Source organism: Chiloscyllium punctatum, chromosome 27 (assembly GCF_047496795.1).
Source record: "Chiloscyllium punctatum isolate Juve2018m chromosome 27, sChiPun1.3, whole genome shotgun sequence".
Lineage (NCBI taxonomy): Eukaryota > Metazoa > Chordata > Chondrichthyes > Orectolobiformes > Hemiscylliidae > Chiloscyllium > Chiloscyllium punctatum.
Window position 1 is genome coordinate 32,526,144 of NC_092765.1, and position 22,750 is coordinate 32,548,893.

General features: G+C 39.9%; 1 protein-coding gene across 3 annotated transcripts in view; it reads left to right on the top strand.

Annotated features, from left to right (window-relative positions):
* fhl3a (four and a half LIM domains 3a) overlaps positions 1-22,750 on the top strand; it is a 109,184-nt gene that overhangs the window by 46,345 nt on the left and 40,089 nt on the right. Inside the window, exon 2 of one of the 3 annotated variants that reach the window (XM_072548488.1) lies at positions 14,531-14,587. The exons of the other annotated variants lie outside the window; for them this stretch is intronic. The gene's annotated coding sequence lies outside the window, so the exon portion shown is untranslated. The remainder of the gene's footprint in view (positions 1-14,530; positions 14,588-22,750) is intronic. 3 annotated transcript variants of the gene reach the window in all.

Genomic DNA, 22,750 nt, shown 5'->3' on the forward strand with positions numbered 1-22,750 from the left:
TGAAAACAGAATGAGATGCTTAATGATTAGGATTTCCTTGATCATGATATTGGACATTTTTACATTTTTAAACATTCTTCCCATTTCCACTTTCTAAACCTCTCCTATCATTCACCAGAGGCACCAGCTGACAGAAGGCAGGTAGGAAATCTGCATCTGAAAGCCAATTCTTGATCCTTCTGCAGAGAAGAATTTGGTCTCCATGATAACCACCTTCTCCCAACAAAGAGGAGGAACTCACCTTGTGACAATTCGAAAGTGCAAATTGATGTGCAACTGAGTTCCTCTTCTGTCACAGTGAGTGAAGATTTGATAGATTGTTTCACTCTGCCAGTTACTGATTTGAATTTTAAACAAATGTTCTGTTAAATATATAAACTCCAGTTTCCCCATCCTTCATATGTCTTGCTAAATCGTTAAGTTTGTTGTGTCACTGTAGTTTATTCTCAGGAAATTGCTTCACTGCCAATTTCTTTTGAAGCGTAATTATTGTTATGCAGACAAAACCAGCAGTCAGTCTGCTCGCACCAAAATAGAGACACACAAAGAAAATGACAAAAATCTATTTTCTTTTGATTGAAGGGAGAATGTCGGTCACTGCACAGGGAGTACATCTTGTCCTTTCAGCAGTGCTATAGCAACTTTTCCATTCACTTGAACTTGGCTTTGGGTCAATGTCTCATCAGACTGATATTCCCTCTGACAATGCAGCAGTCACTGAAGTGTCAAGACTAGATTAGATGCTCAAGAACTGTGTGCAGCATAAGCTTGTGACCATCACACTTTGTGCAAAGATGCTATCAACTAAGAAAATTTGACATTTAATATTAAGCCCTGTTTGTGGACAACAACAATGCCTTCTAAAAAATAGCGTATTTCAACTTTGTGTCATGGGCATACAAGAGCTTTGTGTGTTGAGAAGGTGTTCAATGGAAAAACTGATGGCTGAGCTGCAATTAAGAATTTTTCAGTACGCTGTGCTCTAGAGTGCAGGATGCAGAGATAAGGAGAAAGTAATGATGGCTTCCAGGGCTCCTGCTGTTCAAGCTACAGGGGAATTCTAGAAAGTTCCTTCAGGTTTGGGACTGTATATATTATTTTCAGCGTCACTGTGTGTTAAAAAGATCAAAATTAAAACCTAAATGAGTGCTCAGTTTACATAGCACAGATAGATCTGACAGGAACGCCACAGCATTTACATTTTTATGACGTAAGTGGTTTCCAGGGCCAGCGTGGCCTTCCAAGACAGGATGCATATCTTCAAAATGCAAAGCAGATGTTACATTTTACCAACATCTTGTTTTCTCTTCTATTTCATTTGACTGCATTTTGCAATGTGCTGACATCATTCCCTGTGATGTACAAGCAGTTCTTCTGTGTCGTATCATTGTTTCTACCTGTTTTGTCATCCCATTCTCCATTGCAAACATTGACTCATACTGCAGGATGGTTCTAACGCTATCAGGTGCCTCACTTTCTTGTACCTGTGGAATCCTAAATGGCCAGTGTTGTGTATGATTAAGCTTGTCTGATCACGAATCCTCGAACTCTGCTTAATTGCTTCAATCTTTGGGTGGAGCTAGTGAATCCAGTGACTGGCTCCTGACTTTCAGAAAGAGAATTCTGAAGAGACATTGAATGTAGCCATTCCTAACTTTGACTACAGGTATACTGAAATTTATTTTAAAGTAATAAAGACATGTAAATGCACAATTTTAATTTAGAATTATTGACCCATTTCTTGAAGATAAATTATATAGACCACCACTCAATTGAAACATAAGCTGTGTTTGTTGTAAGTGAATGGGGGCTGTGATTTAACCTACCCTGCTCCGACTGGCACACTCCAGACTTCTGTCTCACCACCATGACTTTCCTTTTTACACCAGCTATTCTCAAGATCCATTGTACTGAAGCAGTTAGATGTTTATAATTTCACAAAACTGATAAATAAAGTGAGTTCAGATTATCTGAGCTATCTGATTTGGGAAGTCAAAAAGGAATGAGGCAACTTGGTCTTTGAAGTTTTTTATAGAATCGCTACAGTGTGGAAACAGGTCCTTCGGTCCAACAAGTCCACACTGAGCGTCCGAAGAGTAAGACCCTTCCCAGACCCATTCCCCCTCCCCTATATATTTACCCTGCTGACTAATGGGTCTAACCTACGCATCCCTGAACACTCTGGGCAATTTTAGCACAGCAAATCCACCTAACCTGCACATCTTTGGACTGTGGGAGGAAACCAGAGCACCCAGAGGAAACCCACACAGACACTGGGAGAATGTGCAAACTCCACGCAGACAGTGGCACGAGCCTGGAATTGGATCTGGGACCTGACACTGTGAGGCAGCAGTGCGAACTATAGAGCCACCATGCCACACCTCCCAGGTTCTTCCAGATTCCTATTTCAAATTCTTTCTCCAGCTCTGTTCTCCTGTGCCTCCCACTTCTTATCCCAGGATTAGTGGTCTTTTATTCCGATCCTTAGGAATTTATTCTTTAAACTTTTCCCCTCCTTCACCTCCTTTTAAAGGATAAAACCCCACTGCAGAACTTGAGCATGAACCAAAATATCTGCCACTCTAATGCAGTACTGAAGGTATGCTGCGCTGTCAGAGATGCTGGAAATGTTAATAATGGAGAACCCGACTGCCAGTTCCGCTGAAATATAAAAGATTTTGTGGCACCATTTTGAAGAAGAGCAAGCAATATTTGTCCTACAATCAACATCACAAAAGCACATGATCTAGTCATTATCCCATTTGCTGTTTGTTGTGAACAAAATTTAATGGGTGGATTTCTGATACCACAATCGGGTATGAAGTACATTGAGACATCTGGTGGTTATGAAAAGTGCTTCACAAATACACACCTTCCTTTTTTTTAAAAGAAAAGCTGTCAAATACTCAGTTACTTGACCATGCTTTTTGTCAGTCCAAGCTGTTTTTTGTTGCTGATGAAGCAGTTCAGCCATGTCCAGCACCAATCACCTTTTGTAAAATAGAAACAAGGGCCAGAGTTACTTTTTAATCAGCCTGCTCAGATGTGCTATGGCATATCTCTGGGGTAGGTGGGATTTGAACCTCCTGCCTCAGAGGTAGGGACACTACCACACTGTGATATGAGCCCCTATAGTGGTGAAAACTGTGACGCTGGAGGGAATAAAAAGGAAATAGTTATTATTGCAGCAGCCCTTTGGAGGAGGTGGGACCTGAACCTAGGCCTACTGGCTCAGAGGGAGGGATACTACCTCTGCGCCACAAGGTCTCCTCGACCAAACTTAACAAAATGGCTTCGTTGTCTCAGTAGCCCCTGTACATCAGGCTTCTGGGAAGAAGCTTGACTTAGCCCCATATTTTTTTAAAAAAAGCGTTGTCTGGATCTGAACGGCTAATTGCAGTGGGTTACTGCCACTTCAGTGATTGATACTGAACGTAGCACCAATCTTTGGAAATATCGAGAATGAGGTTGTAGCTGTGAGATTAAAAACAGCTGTTCAGTGATCTTTATGTGTGTGGCAAAAAGAAGGATACAAATCAATCCCTTGTAGTCAGTTCCTATTAAGAGCAATGTCTATTTGCCAAGAGAATCTTGCTCTTTGCAGAAATTTCCTGTATTCCACTGTCACTGATTTGATTCCAGAGCCAATAAACTGATCCTTAAACCACATGCATTTAAGTAGGAGGAACTTAAAAGTTCAGCACAGTAATTTTTAAAATCTGTTAGAAAATGTTTCACTTCACAGTCCGTCTCTTGCTCGCAGTCCATCTGTGGTACAGTCTGTACCAGTGCAACAGAAGTCCTTTGCTTATAACAGAAGGTAGCCAGCGGGTGAAATCTGAACGTTTAGCAAATGTGGTCTCATGGAAACCATATAGGAAGGAAATGTAACATGCTCTTGTGGCATTTATCTGAAAGGCCACCCCTGTGTTTGTTCAGTGTTTGCCTCAACAAGCCATTCTCAGCACTGGGATTCATTTCTGATTATTAATCACACCCAAGGGCAATGTCTGACTTGGTTAATCTCTGATCTGCCTTGAAAAATAAGGTCAGATAGTTCCATTCCCAGTTCGGCAGTTCAGAGGGTAACAAAACAGCATTGACTACACCACCAGATTCAGCATCAGAGCTTCAAACAACTTGCTTAGTGGTGTACTTCAATTTTAAATAATGACCAATCCTGATTAAAGTAATAGAACCCATTGACCGCTCGTCCATTCTCGAAAGTACCCCACCCTTTTCTCAACACCACCACCTTCCAGCTCAGCGAGCAAACTTACATCCAGAACCCCAACCTGAGCTACAAATCTTCTCAAAATTTCCTACCACCACCTCTCCTCAATTTTGGGTCTTTGTTTCTGTTGTTCTTTTATAAAATAGATATAGTGCACCCACTTTGCAAAGCCTTGCCTTTGGAAACAATACAGAATGTATATTATAATAAAGCCATTGTTACAGGTTCTGTTATTTCTCTGTATTGGCAGCAACTTGTAGGTCCCTTAATTAAAAAAGCAGTGATACAACTAAGTGTTCAAGAAAGACCCTAAGAGTGTCAAATTTCTTTGACCCTGAACAGAACCATAAGCAGTGTGTTAAAGACCACTAGTAGTTAGTCCTTGTATTCAAGAAAGGAACCTTTTTTCTCATTCATTCACTGCATTTGGCCAGAGGCCAGCATTTATTGTTCCTGGTCAACCATATTGCTGTGGTTCTGGAGTCATGTGTTGGCCAGACCAGGTAAGGATAGCAGCTTCCTTCTCTATAGGACATTAGTGGAGCAGATTGGCTTTTCCTCAACAAATTGACAATGGTTTATTGTTCATCATGAGACTTTTAATTCCAGATTTTTATTGAATTCAAATTCCACCATCCTCTATGGTGGGATTCAAACCCAGGTCTCCAGAACATTATTTGGGTCTCTGGATTAACGCTCCAGTGGTAATACCACCAGGCCGTTGCCTGCCCAGTCACAACGAAATGGCTGTGAAATACAACTCCTTGAAGCCAGTGTTCTTGGGGAACAGCTCCCAAGTGTGCGGAACATAAGCAATTGGTGGTGGCAATCCCCTTTACTTTTTAATTCACTCATGGGAAGTGTGGACATCGTTGTTTGGGCCAGCATTTGTTGCCCATGCCTGTGATAAGGTAATGGGTGAGGTGCTGCCTTGAACTGCTATAATCTTCTTGGTGTAGCTAGACCCACAATGTCGTTAGGGAGGGAGTTTCAGGATTTTCATCTGGTGATACTGAAGAAACAGCAATTATATTCTCATGTTAGAATGGTGAGAGAGTGAACTTGCAGTGTTCCCAAGAATCTGAAACCTTTGTCCTTCTCTATGGCGGTGGTCCTGGATTTGTTGTCTAAGGAGCTTGGTGGATTTCTACAGTGCATCTTGTTGATGGTGTGCACTGTTGCAACTGAGCACTGGTGATGGAGGGAGTGAATGGCACCACATCCATAAACAGTCAATCAAACACCAATCAAGTGTGCTTCTTTGTCCTGAATGGTGTCTAGCTTCTTGTTGCAATGATTTAATGCAAGCAAAACCATTGTGGAGATTTAAACTGCAGCAAACCATCTCCGAATCTCTCCATTGAATACCTGTTCAACAGCACCAAAGCATTGTTTAGCAAGATCATCTCTCTGGCTCTTGACTGTAGATATGTTTTAGTGGTTTGTGAAGTTGTAGGGAGTGTCAGCACATTTTAGAGGACTCTGGAAATTTACTTGTGCCTTTCTTGCAAAGAGAATGAACAGAGGTCTGACAAAATAGGACAAACTGCTGGAAGAGAGAGGAGGAGGATGGAGGAGGAGAGCTATCAATGGGAGGCTGCATTCACATAGGGTGTTGAGGAAGTCATTCTCCTTCCTGAATCTCAGTGAGGAACAGTGGGTATGACAATGAAACTTCATAAAGGACATCCTTATTGGAATCTGCCAATTGCTGCAGCATAAGAGCACAGCATGAATGATATTGCCATTGACTGTGGCTATGAGCAATTGTGTGCCAGGCTCCTTCCAGCCTAAACCTGATAATAATGGCACCATTTCTCAGTTCACCATCCACTGCTCCATCAGGAAAGTCATTGAGTTTCAAAAGAGGTGACTGGGCAGAGTGAGTGGATGGTTTTGTGAGGATTGCAGGATGTCATTGTGTAGTGTCCAGTGACTCTGCACATGGATTTGTGGGTGCTGCAAGTCAACTGAGATGTCTCACAATCAGAAGGGACTGCACTCCTGAATATCTAACTCATATGTGGTCATACATAGTGCATCGCTCAGTGTCCCGAGAGCAAGCATGTTACCTTTATTAAGCAGCAGTTAGCTGTACCATGTGCATTTGGATATTAAAGACCATCAGCCAGGAGAGGGCAAAACATGCAAATTATTGTGGGCCTTGTAATCATTCAGACACGTTACCACAAGTGAGCAGACAGATTTAGATTAGATTCCCTACAGTGTGGAAACAGGCCCTTCAGCCCAAAAAGTCCACACCAACCTTCTGAAGAGTAAATCACCCAGTCCCATTTCCCTCTGACTAATGCAGCTAACACTATGGGCAATTCACCTGGCCTGCACATTTTTGGACTGTGGGAGGAAACTGGAGCACCCAGAGGAAACCCACACAGACACTGGGAGAATGTGCAAGCTCCACAGTCACCCGAGGTTGGAATCGAACCTGGGACCCTGGTGTGTGTAGTGAGGCAGCAGTGCTAACCACTAACCCACCATGCTCAGTGGTGAATGTGTTAAATGTCTTGATGAGATGGTATCGACCAGTGTAGTTTCTGACTTTAGATCATCCAACGATAGAAAAGAAGTAAGCTTCCAAATTCAGACATGAACTGCTTTGCTAGCAGTGTGCACGTAAATAGTAAATAAATCAATGATATCATTTTTGTTCAGAAAATAATTGGTCTCTTGGAAACGGTAAACTGAGGTCCTGATCCTTCTCAGTGATGCAAGAGATGCCATGCAACCATTTTCAAAATAAGCTGGAGAGTTATTTCTGGTGTCCTGGCCAATATTTCTCCCTCTGTCTCAACTTGCATTGTTGATTTGAACCTATGTGCAACTTGATAGTTGTTTTCACCCCCAGTTACAAAAGTTGACTACAGTTCAGACGTGTTTTATGGCTGAAAGGCACATCAGGACTTCCTGAGGTCATAAGTGGTGCTACATAAATGCAAGTTCTTCTTCCAAAACCCTGTAGCCTTTCACTGTGAATAATAAAAATGCCTGAGTTTGGGTGAAAAATACACTTATGACATCCACCATTGGTTAATGCAGGACTTATAGACAGCTGGTTTCAGTTTGTGGTTTGAAATATGATTCACTTGAAATCTGATTTGTCTAAACACACAGCACAGTTGACATCAGGCACTTGTACCAAACTTGATGATGTGTTTGAAGTATTTCTGTGATCCTGCTCATCCTGTCTCTTTGTGCAAATCTAAAGATGCCCAAAATGAAGAAAAACACATCTGTATTGGGATGGTTCAGTTTCAATGGATTCAGATTTCATTTGATACCCTAGGCACTGACAGTGCTATAACTGATGGAGTGCCTCTGTAAATTGATGCTTCACGTTTTGAATTCCTTCAGACCAGCTTTACTGCAACACTTTAGGTTCAGTATATCAAACTAAGGAGCACTCTCTTTCGGGCTAAACTGGAATGAGAATTAGCATAATGCAGTCAAGAACTGGATATGGGCTTTCCCTCAAACAGGGAAAGTGACGAAAAATCTAACCTGCTTAAATTCAGACTTTCCTATACTCATCAATCTTAAATCACACTGATTATCCTACTTCATGTTTCCTGTTAAGTGTCAATCTCTTGCGGGTTGCCACTCAACTCTTTATAAAGAAAGAAAGAAAGGAGCTCCCCATTTCTGAGATGATTCTGCTCAAGAAATTGAATGCAATACTGTCATCCTAATGTTTCTCTCATTAGCACCGATACACGGCTGTCAGGTCAAGGTCTGGGGGTTGTGTGGAGGTCTAGTTGCTCAAGAGTTACACAACACATTTAATAGTCTAACATCTCCTGAGTAATTATTTAATTTAATTTCATCAGCATCATCTGAAGCTTTTGATTTTTATGGACATCTTCGTAGGGTTCCTGGCAGAAATCTGTCTTCAACAATTACTTTGAACAGTGTTACAATATGGATTTCTCAGAGTCCCCACACATGCATCCCACCTACACTGTAATAACAGCTGTCTAGCCATTCAAAATTCTTAGTGTAGTATTGAAATAAATACTAAATGAGGGATTAGTATGATTATTTGTGCCTGTGATCTGAGTATGGTTAAAAAGTGTTATTACAAATTGTGTGAAGTATCTGTCTTTATGTACAGCTGCTTCTATTTTGACAGTATTCTTGATTCCCAAGGACTGCAGTATTATGGGAAAAGGGTGCCAATCTATTTATAATCTATGGATGACCTGTAATGATTTATCTGACTTCTGGGAGGAAACTTAATGACGGGATGTGACCTTTGTCTGTATGGAACCATGAGCATTCCCATCATTATCAGTCTGGTTTGGTGTGTGTTCTCACACCAGCATGTGGTAACATATGGATGAGATAAACAGGCTGTAAACAGTGCCATAAAAACGATGAGAGCAGCTTGTGTCATCAAGTGAGCAAACTCGTGCATTGTTTTAACTTTCAGCTATTCCTTCTGCAAACCAGTGAGGTATGTATAAGCAAACATTGGATGTGTTCCTTTTAAAAGTTAGAGTTGACCGTCTGTAATAAAATGCATGGAATACCTTAATAAAGGAAGTCAAACTGACAAACACAGTCGGGGATGGAATATTTGAAATAATTCACGGACCGACTTTGGGGCAAATGTAATATGTGAATGCAAAATAAACATGAAAGAAAAAAGATCCTGCCAATGACTCACGTCAAACAATATTATCATCACTGTTTTCAACTTCTGGCAGAGGAATATAGGAAATAAGATGGGGTAAGGCATTTGGCCCATGAAGTGTGCTCCACCATTCAACAGAATCATGACTGATCCTCAAACTCAGTAACATGATCCCACACTCTCTCCAGAACTTAGAACATCAAGAAAAGATTATTTTTTCAGAGAAAGTGAACGTTATCTACAGGATCACAATTTCCATTTATCTGGTGACACACCAAATAAGCATTTCACAGTAAGACAAATTTTGTCCCACTCTCCCACTGTTGTAGGTTGGATTAAATTTGAAACTTTGGGTGGAATCTTCCTCCACTGAGGTGGTGAGAAGAGGAAATAATTGGATGAGTTTGTCCTGGAAAGGAATTCATCCCCTTCTCGCTTCGTCTCCAATTAAATGCTAAGCAAGAAGATCGGTGGTATCTTTCTTAACTCACGAGCAATTAAGTTCCTTAAGTAGTCCATTCTTGTTCATTTAAGAGCCTTAACTCAGCACCTCCCTGATCACCTACCTCCCTGGCTGATGCAAAAGGTGGTAGTTTCTCAAATGACAAGTATGGTGACCTGCCAATCAAGTCCAACATTGCTTTCAACTGTCCCTGTCTGGGCCAATGAAAAAAGGGTGGTCTCGGAAACCACAGCCCAGATCAGGCCAATGCTCCTCCTGACCTCCCTCCCCCTTAATCCAGAAGCTGCGACAATTTTTAAATAAAAACTCACTCTGTTGCTGCAGGATTACCTCTGAAGTCATCCTCAAGCAGCAGACTTGAGGACCCAGAAATTGCCAGATCCTGATTGGGTTGAGACAAAAAAAAACTGCGGATGCTGAAATCCAAAGTAGTCAGGCAGGAGGCTGGAAGGACACAGCAAGCCAGGCAGCATCAGGAGGTGGAGAAGTCCGACGTTTCAGGTGTAACCCTTCTTCAGGACTGGGGGTAGTCGTAGAGGGAGCTGCAGATGGCGAGAGAAGGGTGGTGAAGTGGGGATAGGTGAAGACAGGCAGAGGGTACAACCTGGTTGGTCAATGGGAGGAATGAGTCTGGTAGGTGGTTGGGAGGAGTCGAAGGGAGGGGGAGAGGCTGCAAAGGGAGGTTATTTGAAATTGGAGAATTGAGTGTTGAGTTCTCCGGGCTGTAGGCTGCCCAGGTGGAAGATGAGATACTGTTCCTTTAATTTGCGGTTTTGCTTGCTGTGGCAATGGAGGAGGCCAAAATATGGTCATGTCGGGAAGGGGAATTAAAATAGGTGGCGACTGGGAAGTGCAATCTCTGATTGGGTAGCAGTTTCTGGTGTCCCAGGTCGCTCGAATCGAGGTATCTGATAGGTCAGTGTGTGCAGGTACCCTACTTATCAGCTGCAGGTATTCCAGGAAGTGTTCTCCTATTGGTAGGGCTGGTATGTTAGTTGCCATCGAACACACTGTCACCTACACACTTGAGTGAGCCATGGGAAAATCCCCACTGAATTCTTTGTAGCATGTCTGTCTAAAGACCGCACTGGTTAGACTTCCAGAGTGACAGTATTTCAAAAGAAGCAACAGGCAGGCAAAGTACCCCTTCTTTTGGGTGGAAGGGTATTTTGTGATGGTCAGTTTTTTCTGAATTGTAGCTAAAGTTTACAATATGTTACCCCCACAGTAAATGAATTTGAATTACTTATACAGGTCCTGTCTGAGGAGTTTCCTGGCAGGCCTGAGATGGATCATTTTGTTTCAGAAAGAAGCTTTTCATAAACTTACTTTTCTCACATTTAAGACTTTTTTATATAGTCAAGTACTTCTAGTTTGAGAGAGAAGCTCAATTTTCCCTGCCATTTTTATGAACTGTCTGAACAGGACAGTCTCGTAGAGAATCCTTTCAACTCGCACAATGGAAACTTGCAGCCTCATGGCCTTAACTAAATCCACACACTGGTCAGAAAGGTGAAAGGTCAATATGCCAATCTGCATGCGGTGGAATATGTCTCCACAAACTAGGCATAATGGAAATGATTGTTGCTGGTAACAATATCAAAAATAACTGAATTTCTACAAAAATATTTCTTGCAACTTTAAAGTTTATTTTCCCTTGAAACAAGGGGATTGCAGTACACTTGCCTCCATTACATTTTCATAGATCAGACAATTTTATGAAGAATGTATCATTATTCTGAAGATCACAGTGCTTACTCTAGATGGACACATACAGATGTGACTCACGTTGAGGATCACTTGTGCCATTATATTAATGGATTGTGTTACAATGCAGAGGTCAAACCTCTGCTAATGAAAACCAAACACCCAGAAAAGCTCGCCTTACCTCATAATCTGCTAAAAGTGAGCGAGTGTAAGAGAACTCCTAATTTCCACTATTCATTCCACTAATAGCAACTTATGTTCCTCCCTCTACTAAACAAAACCCACTAACAAATTTCTTAACTGATTACTATCTGACCCCAGCTCTACAAAAATGCTGTTCCAATAATCTAGAGTCATAGAGATGTACAGCATGGAAACAGACCCTTCAGTCCAACCCATCCATGCCAACCAGATATCCCAACCCAATCTAGTCCCACCTGCCAGCACCCGGCCCATATCCCTCCAAACCTTTCTTGTTCATATACCCATCCAAATGCCTCTTAAATGTTGCAATTGTACCAGCCTCCATCACATCCTCTGGCAGCTCATTCCATACAGGTACCACCCTCTGCGTGAAAAGGTTGCCCCTCAGATCTCTTTTATATCTTTCCCCTCTCACCCTAAACCTATGCCCTCTAGTTCTGGACTCCCCGACCCCAGGGAAAAGACTTTGTCTCTTTATCCTATCCATGCCCCTCGTAATTTTGTAAACCTCTATAAAGTCACCCCTCAGCCTCTGACGCTCCAGGGAAAACAGCCCCACCCAGTTCAGCCTCTCCCTGTAGCTCCGATCCTCCAACCCTGGCAACATCCTTGTAAATCTTTTCTGAACCCTCTCAAGTTTCACAACATCTTTCCGATAGGAAAGAGACCAGAATTGCACACAATATTCCAACAGTGGCCTACCAATGTCCTGTCCAGCCGCAACATGACCTCCCAACTCCTGTACTCAATACTCTGACCAATATAGGAAAGCATTCCAAACGCCTTCTTCACTATCCTATCTACCTGCGACTCCACTTTGAAGGAGCTATGAACCTGCACTCCAAGGTCTCTTTGTTCAGCAACACTCCCAAGGACCTTACCATTAAGTGTATAAGTCCTGCTAAGATTTGCTTTCCCAAACTGCAGCACCTCGCATTTATCTGAATTAATCTCCATCTGCCACTTCTCAGCCCATTGGCCCATCTGGTCCAGATCCTGTTGTAATCCGAGGTAACCCTCTTCGCTGTCCACTACACCTCCAATTTTACTAACTGTACCTCTTATGCTCGCATCCAAATCACTTATGTAAATGACAAAAAGTAGAGGGCCCAGCACTGATCCTTGTGGCACTCCACTGGTCACAGGCCTCCAGTCTGAAAAACAGCCCTCCACCACCATCCTCTGTCTTCTACCTTTGAGCCAGTTCTGTATCCAAATGGCTAGTTCTCCCTGTATTCCATGAGATCTAAACTTGCTAATCAGTCTTTTATGGGGAACTTTGTCGAACGTCTTACTGAAGTTCATATAGATCACATCTACTGGTCTGCCCTCATCAATCTTCTTTTTGTTACTTCTTCAAAAAACTTAATCAAGTTTATGAGACATGATTTCCCATGCACAAACCCATGTTGATTATCCCGAATCAGTCCTTGCCTTTCCAAATAAATGTACATCCTGTCCCTCAAGATTCCCTCCAACAACTTACCCACCATTGACATCAGGCTCACCGGTCTATAGTTCCCTGGCTTGTCTTTACCGCCCTTCTTAAAGAGTGGCACCACCTTTGCCAACCTCCAGTCATCCGGCACCTCACCTGTGACTATCAATGATACAGATATCTCAGCAAGAGGCCTAGCAATCACTTCTCTAGCTTCTCACAGAGTTCTCGGGTACACCTGATCAGGTCCTGGGGATTTATCCACTTTTAACTGATTCAAGACATCACGCACTTCCTCCTCTGTAATCTAAACATTTTGCAAGATGTCACCATCCATCTCCCGACAGTCTATACCTTCCATATCCTTTGCCACAGTAAATACTGATGCAAAATATTCATTTAGTATCTCTCCATTTTCTGTGGCTCCACACAAAGACTACCTTGCTGATCTTTGAGGGGCCCTATTCTCTCCCTAGTTACCCTTTTGTCCTTAATATATTTGTAAGAAACCTTTGGATTCTCCTTAATTCTATTTGCCAAAGCTATCGCATGTCCCTGTTTTGCCCTCCTGATTTCCCTCTTAAGTATACTCCTACTTTCTTTATAATCTTCTAAGGATTCACTCGATTTATCCTGTCTATACCTGACATATGCTTCCTTCTTTTTCTTAACCAAACCCTCAATTTCTTTAGTCATCCAGCATTCCCTATACCTACCAGCCTTCCCTTTCACCCTGACAGGAATATACTTTCTCTGAATTCTTGTTATCTCATTTCTGAAGGCTTCCCATTTTCCAGCCATCCCTTTACCTGCGAACATCTGCCTTCAATCAGCTTTTGAAAGTTCTTGCCTAATACCGTCAAAATTGTCCTTTCTCCAATTGAGAACTTCAACTTTTAGATCTGGTCTATCATTTTCCATCACTATTTTAAAATGAATAGAATTATGGTCGCTGGCCCCAAAGTGCTCCCCCACTGACACCTAGAGTAGGTCAAGTTTTGCACCTTCTCTAGTAGGTACATCCACATACTGAATCAGAAAATTGTTTTGTACACACTTAAGAAATTCCTCTCCATCTAAACCTCTAACACTATGACAGTCCCAGTCGATGTTTGGAAAGTTAAAATCCCCAACCATAACTACCCTATTATTCTTACAGATAGCTGAGATCTCCTTACAAGTTTGTTTCTCAATCTCCCTCTGACTATTCGGGGAATTATTAAACATTATGTTAATTTAATTTCTCAAAGTCCACATAGCGTCTTCTACTGTCTTCCTTCTGGTTTTTCGATTCTGCTGTCTTACCCCGGGTGGTCTTGCTACTACCTTTACTGCTGTTACAGGAAAAGGTACCTTTTGATAGATAGTGTCTTCTGAAACTACTTTGAGAGCAAGATGTGTATTTCTTCAGATAGCAGCTGCTCTGACGAATTTTCAAACTGCCCTCGTATTTTATATCCCCCAACACCGTATCCTCTCATTGGTCCAGTGTTGTCAATATAATAAATTCAAACTCAATTGAAATTTAAATTAATTTAAATTAATTGGTTAAATTTGAATTGTTGTCAAAACAGTATCCAAAACAGGATCCAACAGTATCTGTTTAACAATGAATTGTCAAATGTATCTATTTTGGAACAGCCTGTCTCTTAGCTGCTCTGTACACTGGCAGCTGTGGCTATACTTTTAAATTCAGAAAACACTTTCCATCTTAGTGACCATACACTATTTCTACATCGTAACAATGGATAATATTTGCATTAATGGATCATATACAATGATTTCACAAATTGTCATGAATATAAGTTCAGATTTGCTTTCTTTTTTTGTAAGTGATATTAATTGAAGAAAAAGGTCTGGTCAGATGAGAAGAACACTCGACTTTTCATAGTGAGTACAATTCAATGTAAGGTAACATTTCTGATTTTTATCAGCTGTACTTCTATTGATGGCATTTTGCTTGTATCAGAAAGTTTAATTTCAAGTCCCATTCTGAGTCAATCTGAGTGCAAAAATCTAGACTGACATTCACATGCATTATCAAAGAAATGCTGAACCATTGAAGATTCTGTGTTTCAGAAGAGGCATAGAATCAGCCCTGTTTGCTGATTCAGGTGGACTTAAAAGTCTTGTAGCGCTCCAGGGTGAATAGTCAAGATCTTTTCCCCAGGGATAGGGGAGTCCAAAACTAGAGGGCATGGGATTAAGGTGAGAGGGGAAAGATTTAAAAGGGACCTAAGGGGCAATTTTTTCACGCAGAAGTGAATGCGTGTATGGAATGAGCTGCCAGAGGAGATGCTGAAGGATGGTACTATTACAACATTTAAAAGGCTTCTGGATGGTTATATAAATAAGGCTTTAAGAGGGATATGGGCCAAATGCTGGCAAGTGGGACTAAATTAATTCAGGATATCTCGTTGACATGATGACTTGGACCGAAGGGTCTGTTTATATGCTGTACTACTTGATGACTCCATGACTAGTTCGAGGACCAACAAGGGAGTTACGCCTGGTGTCTTTGCCTATATTCACATCACAAAAATAGCTTAACTGGTCATCATATTGCTGTTCATGGGATCTTACTGTGCACAGATTGACTGACAAGTTTCTGACATTACAACTCTGAAGTGTCTCATTGGCTGTAAAGCAGTTTGGGACATCTTGTGGTTGGAAAGGTTACTATATATTAATGCAAGACTTTCTTTTCATCCGTCAGTGGAAAGCTGCCCAAAGGAAAATTGTTCAATCACCATTCCCTGAGAGAACATGTGATCCTTGAATTTATTAATTACCATGAAGCACTTTGGGCAGGCCTCAAATATTCTCAGGCAATTACTAAAGAAACAAATAAATCGGGTCTCCTTTTGATATTTCATCTGAAGTCAGCATATCATCCAGCAGAAGGTGCACAAAAGCAACAGGAAATGATAATACAACACATTTACATTTCTTTTGATTTATTTAACTTAGATTCTCATGCCAAAATTGGATGCCACAAACCATCAAATGGGAGCAATTTGAGAATGTGTATATATTCTGATTTTATTTTGGATTAGACAATGTGTTTCCTTTTCCTGCTACTTTCCTGTTTTTCTGTTTTGAAGTCCACATTCAAAACGTACAAAGCTGACCTGAAAGCAGGCAGCTGGATTCTATAGATTCTATAGAGCTCCCTGATTTATTTTGAATCACAAGAACAAACAATTTTGATTTGTACAATATATGCATAATATCCCCATATAGACAGATACAACCCACATTTAGTCCATTCGATATATGTAGTCATAGATACACACTATATATGCTCATATAAACCATACCCTTGGTTACCAAATGTATATATTTATAAATATATGCAGAATTTCATGGGGGAAATAATCATACTCATTAGTGAATGATTGTCCCTGACAACTGAGATAACTATACAGATCTTATACATGCAAACATGTATATAGAATTTTCTGTACATGCCTCTAAGCATAATTTGGAAGAAACTACCATATTTTAATTTTCTTATTGCATGATTGACTAAACTTAAGTTGAAATAGGTAAGTATTAATATAACTTACCCGTGTGCCAACTTATTGACTGCAAAATAAAGCAACTTATTGATTAACTCAAAGTTTTCAGTTGAGGACCAACATGCTGTTTAATACAGAAAGGAAAAGGAAACATTGAGAACAAAAGCCCTGAGGAACAGATCATTCACATAACCACAATGCCATATGCCTGGCATTTGCATTGTTTTTAAAAAGTCATCAGATGTTCTCCTGAGAGTCACCTATCCATACACACAATTGTCATAGTAGCCTGCTGCTTTAATATCTATACAAATTCTAAATATTACAGCTTGTAATATTTTACTCTGCTGTGACTTAATGGCAGAATATGTTTCTCCTTAGTGTGCATTTATGAACTGCAAACAGAAACTTGCTTTCCTTGAAGTGATAAATAGAAAGCAGGGGACAATTTACATATATCTGACAGTGTTGGCAAATGAACGGAGTACCCCTTAAGGGAAGAATGAACAATAGTTTCTAACATTTCTCAAAAATAAAAGCTCCATGCAGTTTAATCATTTCCCCAGCAATAATTATTCTTCTATTAAGTCATAATACGTAACAGCATTAACTTTATTAGAAATCAAGATGGTGTAATTTATGTACCTATTTTTTCCTGTGCTGTTACAAATGTTTTTGTTCTATTAAATCTTTATGTTCCATGTTACAATATTCTTTGTTTTGTTTATCTCTTGTACATGTACATTTATAATCAGCTGTTTTGTGTCATCAAAATCAATGTCGAGAATTAGAGAGTCATTGGGAACAGTACATAGGTTATTGTCCTAACCAGTGTCCAGAGTGTAGTGCTGGAAAAGCACAGCAGGTCAGGCAGCAGCCGAGGAGCAGGAGAATCGATGTTTCGGGCATAAGCCCTTCACTCTCGACTCTGAGTTCCAGCACCTGCAGTCCTCACTTTCTCCTATTGTCCTCACCAGTTTTTCAGGAAGATACCAAGATCAGCTTCAGCAAACTTTTCTCTTGCAGATATTCAGTTTCTAACACTGCCTTGTGCTGGGAACAGTTACTTATTTAACTTTCTGTGAAGAGTTATTTCATAACTAAAATGAAATCAGTGTTTTTAGGAATCAAAGTAATGTCACTGAATAGTGATGATGCTACGTTAATGAAGAAACATTTGATGTTTATCAAATTTATTCAAAAGATAATGTATAAAGATTAACTATGTTCTGTTTACATCATTCAATGTTATTTAAAAGACAAAAGCAATCTCAGTTTCCTACTTGTTCTGAAGAAAGGTACGAGTTCTTTGCATCATGGCAAACTGGTCAGTTTGATTTTCCAAAAAATGTTGTAAAGAATGAAGTAGTTTGTGAAACATTGGAGGTTTGTTAATTAGTGCTTTGTTAAATGAGGAAATGTGGTTCTCTTCAGGACCATGTCGGGAAACTTTCAAAACAAAGAGTTACGTTTTTCTATCATTGGTTTAGAATTGAATAATATTAAAAGGGACGACTCCTCTGACATGTTGTGTATTCCGAAAATTTTCAGTAATTGCAAATTGACCTCCTAATGTACTCATCTAAATATGGTACATGTGTGAATACTTTAAGTTAAGGCACAGGCCAGATTAGCATACCTGTACACAATGCCAGTTCAAACAAGAAGTTATTGTGTATTTATCAGAATCACAGACTCTGAACTGGATTTTATTCAGTGTATCAGTTTATTACATCCTAGTATAGATGTGAAAACTACCTTACCACAAACTAGACAACCTGTTGATATGAGCGAGAATATCATGTGGCAATAACCTACAATACATGGAAATTGAAGCTAAAGGGTGTTTTTAAAAATTCCTCAAAAGCCCCTTTCCATCTACAGAATGGGTTAAGATTCTGTCCAAATGTCATGCCTACTCTGTTGCGTTAACATGGCCATAAAGTAGAAATAAGTGATTCAGCGTAAGATGCATTTGACCTTTCAGAGATGACTTTAACTTGCTGCACACAGCTGAAAAAAGTGGTAGCAAAGTCAAAATCACTACAGCGAAATGGCTCACTATTTCTGAGTCAAGAGTTCAAAGGCTGGGGCAGAACATTCCTGGAGCTCTGGTTGTGTGGCAGGGAGGAATGTCAGCAAAATGAATCACTCCATCCACTGTAAAGATCAGGCACCTAGCTCACAGGCTCCAAGTGTTCAAATGTAGCTCTTTTATGTCCAGTCGATGGTGAAAATCTCTAATCACTAGCAACTAATCATTGGTTTCCTTAACCTGCAACCCAATCATTCCACCAAACTTTACCACATCTGTGCACATAATTAGCCTAGAAATGACAGTTAATAACCGCAAGCTGAAAAATTGGTCCACTTCTCTGGTATCACTTCTTGTTGTCCTCAATAATCAGGTTTCAGAAATCTATTCTGTGATTAAACTTAAGCTGCTTTATTTTATCAGCAAGCATATAATGGTGGAATACATTTCATAAGACACTAGTTTAATCCGAAGCATGTGTGCAGTGAATTATTGTGTCTCTTGTTGCCTTCTGCTCCAAGCAGAGTGTTTCGATAGGAGCTTGCATTCCATCAAACTGAGTTTCCTTTTGACACTTTATGATGTCACGTGGCAAAAATTAGTTTGGGTACCTTTGAGCAATGGCTGGAAGCCACAAGGATGTGGGTTTTATCTGGACTTCATGAGCAATTACTTTCCATTTCCTCAGTCAGATCCTAGTGGTTATAAAGCAGAAACTAATTTTGCAACAATACCCATAGTCCTTTTATACCAGTTACAATAATCAAATCTCCAACTTTCCAAGTAATTTTTTTCACCATCTGTATTTTTTAACCAAGATATTCTGATTGAAGTGGTCAAGTGCTGAAATATTGAACTGGTCTAAGAAGCTGCAAGTGTATAATTTAAAAACCTTTTTCTAACTTCTGCTCATTTGCTTTGTCTCTTTTCTCTTCCTCTTTGTCTGACACTATGAATTCTTGCTTTTCTCTCTTTCATTCTGTTGTATATTTTACTGCTCTTAAAGCTTTGCAGCAGTTGTACCAGATTCTGAGTGTAGGAACTTACTTCTACATTACAAACTGAAGCATTATATAAGGCAACATCTGTCAGCAGAGGATGGTAAGAGAGGACATCTTATCCAGTTCCATGTGATCTGAAATGTTACTCTGACACACTTAGGATAAATGTATTATCGACTTTATTCTACAAAATGTCTGCTGCATCCTTCCCCAACTAGTTTCCTCTTTCTGCAGATTTCTCCTGAGTCAGCCAGGCTTAACCAAACAGGCACAGTAAGCATCAATTGTAAACAGTCTCCCCTAAATGAACACGGAACAATTGAATGCAATGTCTCACTATATATTATTCCTTCCTTTTCACTTTCTACCCTTTCTTCCATGTCTCCATCTCTGTTCCCCCTCCCTTTTTGTTTTTACTCTTCTTTATTCTCTGCTTAATGTTTCCTTTACCTGAAGGATATTGCTGCTTAAAATGCTGAGTATCCACAGGAAAGCAAGAGTTTGAATTGGCAAAAAAAGGGGGAACTCATTCTCTGTTTGCTGCATTTGGTCAAATGCTCCAACCTCAGCCACAAAATGCCCATCATTTCGATATTAATCAAAGCCTTTTTCTACAGGAAAAGTCCTTGCAGCAATGGGATCAGAATTTCAGCGCCTTAAGTTTTTTTTTCTGCTGTTATGCACTACGTTGATGTGTGGTGTTGCAATTATGGAGACATTTTTAAAAAGGCTTTAACTTATTAAAGGGCACTTTAAAAGATCACTTTTTTAAGGAAAACCTTGTTTTATTTGTGAAAACTATACATTTCTTATGTTCTAAGTCTAGTAAAACAAGGTAAAAGGATATGCTGCAGCTGGTTAGAAGTATATTGCAAAGTGTTTCACATGATTTGTCAAGTAAATCTTTAACTATTCACATTCCTCAAAGGAGGTGGTTTCTCGTACAGACTGTCATCTGTATCTTTTATATGTAGAGTAATCAAAGAGCTATCTGTTTTGTGACATAGAGTACTCTCTTTTTTTTTTAAAATCTTGATAGCGGTCGCATGGCTCAGAAGGAACTAGCATAGTTTATTTGAGTTAAATAGCTCCTCATGAATGACCCTAATATGTAAAGTGATATCTGTCCACAGCAAGTGCTACAGTTAGCTGTGGTTCAGGGAGGGGAAAATTGGATAGATTTCATACTCTTGAATGCTATTCCTGACATAAGTGCAGACTTGTCCAGTTAAGAGAGGATCAGGATTGGCTGTGCTACTCTTAGCCATGTATGAGTATTGTTATTTGAGTGAGACAGGGAGCAATCAATGTTTTGAAACCCATAGCTGTTGAAGGACTCCATGCATTTAGGCGGTGGTAAAACATTAGAAATAATGAAAATTGCAGTATGCCTGATAAAAAGGTTATAATTATTGAGTGGAAAATAATTCCTGACTGAACCAAATGAGTTGTTCTCTGTTAGAAAGAAGGTTACACTCTGACAGCAAAGAAAAAAAATAAGTGTTGCACAACTTGGAACTTTGAGAAGATATTGGCCAGATACCACATGAGCAGGAAGTATATGCTGGATAGTGATGCGATAGCAACTGTAAAGGAACCATCAAGATCTGAAGCCAAGTTTGATGAAATGCAATGTGTTATTAACATCTAAAGTGGCATAGCTATGTATTTCAAGGCTTTCAGTTCCAATTTATTAAGGTCAGATAAGACTTTTCTGTCTTTTGACAATTAGGATTTTTATGAGGTGGTATCAAATTTGTCTCCAGGACAGTGATTGGAAGCCCTGATAATAAGAAAAGCCCCCTTTTTTGTTAAAATAGAGTAAAAAATATAATGCCTAATGAGCTGAACTGCTGTTAGTCAAATGCCAAAATTGATAAAAAACAGAACAGAAATTCATTTTAACAGTATTTTACAGGTTTCTTTACAAAAACAAGTTAACACTTTCACGTAAGTACACAATGAATGAAATTTTAAAAATGAAATGGGTTTGATTGATCAAGGTTGGAAAACACTTTCACATCTTAATGATTTTCTATCCAGTTCCTGAGCTACAGGATAATGACCTATGCTTCTACGTTCTGCTGGTCTTTTGCAAATAAATAGCTAGGATTAAGCTATGACTGCATCTTCACTCCTATTGGCCACATGTGATACCAGTAGATCTGTCAAGTTTTAAAAGGTGTAATGGTCTTAGAAAAGCTCATTCCTCTTTTGCACGGAAGGAAAGAAATATAGAACTCCATGTTTTAAGCAGGAGTAGATCATACAGCTGCAGAGTCTGCTCCACCTTTCAACATGATCGTGGCTGATCTACTCCAATTTCCCACCTGTGCCCAAAATCTCTTGATTTCCTGAGAGACCAACCATCTGTCTCTTGTAGCCTTATATCAATTAAGTCCTTTTGAAGTGAAAATTCTTTTGTCACCTAGGGAAAAACAGCAGGCAATTTCTACATATTTAAGTCTCTCACAGCAGAGACCAGAAAGTCTCTTTTACAGATACTGATTGAGATATCAGTATCGACAAGACATTGGGAATAACTTTCCTGCTCTTTTTAGTTCTGTCAGTTCATTCTATATCCATCGGAGCAGCTAGATGGGACTTTGGTTTAAACACTCATCTGAAAGACAGCACTCCTTCACATCGCTCTTTAATGTCAACCTTGGCGTCATGTTCAAGTCCTGGAGTGGAGCTTGAACCTCTCTAATTCTGACACTGACAAAAAATACAACTACTGAGCTAAGTTGGCAATGCAATGCCAAAATATGACAGTGTCTGTACTTCAACATTATTTCATTGGATTTAAGGAGCTATGGGACTTCTTGAGGTTGTGAAAGAAGCTCCATAAATGCAAATCCTTTTTTTAAACATGTGCTGTAGGCACAGTTACAACAGGCATCTGCTGGTTTATGGAACAGCCCAACCTCTGTGGCATAATCAAAGAAAAATTACAACTAATTCATCTAAAAGATTATAGCTGAGACAGTCCAACATAACAGCTTAAATGGAAACAGTGGTAACACCAAGAATAGATCCAGTGTATACATGTAATTAGCTTGTGGTCTCACAGTTTGGCCACTAAGTACAGAAAAAAAGACTGTACTAGAGTATTTAGGAGTACATTTTGTTCACCGATCTGTTACAAAAGTAGGAGGAGGAAAAAGCACTGAGTGTGAAAATTTAGGGATGTGTTTTTTCGAGAATTTAGTAGCAACAATACTTTAGTAGTTTAAAGGCCTTGAGTTGGCATGTTCCATTGTTTACACAGCAATATCTCAGAGCTATTTTAAAGCAGCTTTCATCCAATGATCTGCACTTGATCATAGCAGAGATCCATAATCTTAAATACGTCAGAATTGAGGGCAGTTCTGCAGATGTTGAAATCTTACATTTCAGGCTGTCAGTTTCTGTCACTGCAACATGCAGATATTTCCTAAACTGGACCCACTTCAGAAATGCTGTTTTTATCTCTTTTGCGTGAGCTGAACAATCA